Consider the following 3283-nt stretch of genomic DNA (forward strand, 5'->3'; position numbering starts at 1 on the left):
TCTTTATTGCATAAAGGGGACCTCGTTTTATATATTATGGTGATCGAAAATTGACCAAGACTTTGTTGTGATGACCAAAATACAACAAGTTGGTCCCTGTTGTCCTGTTTGGGATGATTATTTCGATGTATGCGTATCGCATCAAATTATTGGATAAGTCATATATTTGTTTTGAAAGCATTTTCTTATTGGTTAAACTGAAAACCGAACCGTTAAAGACCTAAAACCGATAAACCGAAAACCAATAACAAATATCTTATTGGTTTGGTTATCGGTTTAGCATATTTAAAAACCAAAAACCGATAAACCGAACCGATAATACTTAAAATCGAACCGAATCAACCGATACACACCCCTAATTTAAATAGTATTTGTGAAAAAATAACAAATTATAGCTCAATTAACTTAATTATTGTGTGAAAGACGCAGGTGTTTATTGTTGGCATTGCAGATGGAGAGTGTCGCTATGTGCTTGACTACTTTTTTTTTGGGTGTGTTTGGTACGAAGGAAAATGTTTTCAGGAAAATATTTTATTAGAAAACAAGTTGGTTTTTAATTTATTTTCTCATAGTTGGTTGGTAAATGAAAAATATTTTCTAGCGTTTAGTTGTTGAATGAAAAATATTTTTTTAGGAAAATAGTTTCTGACTCAAAAACCAACTTCGATAATCGATTCAGGACTCGACCCGACACCCAAATTGGGACACAACCCCAACAACCAATTTGAGACCTGACCCTCGATTCAAAATATCTTTCATTCAAACTAGGACTCAACCCTAACCCTAACGACTGATTAGGAATCTGATCCAAGACATGACACTAACTCATACGTGGCGTGTTAATGTAGAATGTGAATTGCCATATAGGATGCTATTTAGAACACATATGTCTATTTGTTCAATTTTATATAAACTTAAGTGTTTATTTATGCACATTCAAAATTAAAGAATGTAGATATCAGATAATACTTAAAAGACATATTTATATATTATGCTTTAAATTTATTATCAAAATTAAGAATTTGAATCTCGATGAAGAGAGGGATTATTCTGCCTAATCTCTCACTGAACATTTTGTATGGCTATGCAGTTTGATAAAGATGCTTCAACCAAAATGACAATTATGAGTACGATAATACTAAGGCTTTTGTTTTTTCTTCTCATGAGTTTTTATTTTTTATTATTTGTTTAATTTTTTTCATTTTGTTAATGTTGTTATTATTGCTATAAAAGAAAAAAATAATGGTAAATAAGAATGTCGAACATTGAAGTGGGATAATATGAACTAAGGTAATATTTTACGAAATATTAACTTGTTTAAATAGTATTTGTGAAAAAATAATAAATTATAACTCAATCAACTTAATTATTGTGTGAAAGACGCGGGTGTTTACCGTTAGTAATACATGTCATCATGTGCTTGACTACTTTTTTTCAGGTGTGTTTGGTATGAATGAAAATGTTTTCAGGAAAATATTTTCTTGGAAAACAAGTTAATTTTTAACTCATTTTCTCATGTGTGGTTGGTAATGAAAAATATTTTCTAGCATTTAGTTGGTGAATGAAAAATATTTTCCAGAAAATATATTTTACTTTTTGGCTAGAGAGTAGAATTTTTTCTTTAGGAAAATAGTTTCTGACTCAAAAACCAACCTCGATAATCGATTTGGGACTGGACCCGACATTCGAGTTGGGACACGATCCCAATGACCAATTTGAGACCCAACTCTCGATTAGGGATCCGTCATTCAAATTGGGACCCAACCTTGACCCTGACGATTGATTAGAAAATTCAATCCAAAACATGACACCGACTCATACGTGGCGTATTACATGTAGAATGTGAATTGCAACATAGAATGCTATTTAGGACACATATGTCTATTTGTTTAGTTATATACAAACTTAAGTGTTTATTTATGCACATTCAAAATTACAAAACATAAATGTTAGATAATATCAATTTAAAGGACGCATTCATATAATATACTTTAAATTTATTATCAAATTTTGAAATCTGAATTTCGAAAGTTTAATCATGTCATATGAAAATAAGGAATATTCACGGCACCGACAAAATAAATCAATGAAGAGAGGGATTATTTTGCCTAATCTCTCACTGAACACTTTGTATGGCTATGCTGTTTGATAAAGAAGCTCCAACCAAAATGATAGGAATGGAGCAATACAAAGGCTTTTGTTTTTATTCTCATGAGCTTTTTCTTTTTTTTCATTTTTTAAATGTGGTTATTATTGCTATAATAGAAAAGAATAAGTAGTAAATAAGAATGTCAAATAAACAGATTGATTGAAGTGGGTTAATATGAGCTAAGTTAATATTTTAAGTGTAAATTTCATATATGACATATATTATAGTACTATTTTCAAGTTATAACAGTAGATTTAGACTTTCAAGCTATAACATTAAAAATTTCAGGTTATAACAAGTTAAAAAAAAGAAATGTTTTTATTAATTGAAAAAAACTTAAAAAATAAATAAAAAGATAAACGAAAATTTTAAAAAAAACGGAATTAGAAATAATAAAGTAAAAAACTGAAATTGTGGGCTGTAATTTAATTTGAATTTATTGTAGATAATTAATGATTAGCATGAAATAAGGGATCCAAACAAATTAACAATATTTTTTATCCTTAATTCACTCAAAATCAGTTAAGATAAACTAAAAAATCAGATCATATTCAGTTTCCTTAATTCACTCTAATTTGTTAAAATTAATTCAAAAATCTGATTTTAAAAATCAATTTCCATTTATTTAATAAATGATTAATCTATTTATGTTTTTTTATTATTAATTAATAAAAAGTAATTAATAAGGAAAAAATGAAAGAAAAAAAAACCGAAAATAGGGGTGTCAATTAAATTTGAATTAATTTAAGATAATTATTAATTAGCATGAATTAAGGAATCTCAAACTAATTAAGAATATTCAGTTTCCTTAATTCACTCTAATTTGTTAAAATTAATTCAAAAATCTGATTTTATCCATTTTTCTTCCACGTTTCTCTCTCTTCAATTTTCTTCCAGAAATTTTGTCACTGGCGACTAATTGAAGTTTTTTTTTTTGTGATGGACAACTACGTATCAATATTAATTAAACATGGCGGAAGATGGATTGCTTCAGGTTAGTATTTTTAATTATTTACTGTTTTTATTTGGATTTCAATGAAATAGAAAAAAATGAAAATGTAAATCGTAACTATATTGAATGTGATATTTTTTTTTGTATAAACAATACAATTTGTTCATAATACTTATTAGTTG

Source organism: Solanum tuberosum, unplaced genomic scaffold (genome assembly GCF_000226075.1).
Source record: "Solanum tuberosum cultivar DM 1-3 516 R44 unplaced genomic scaffold, SolTub_3.0 scf00040, whole genome shotgun sequence".
NCBI classification, from domain to species: Eukaryota; Viridiplantae; Streptophyta; class Magnoliopsida; order Solanales; family Solanaceae; genus Solanum; species Solanum tuberosum.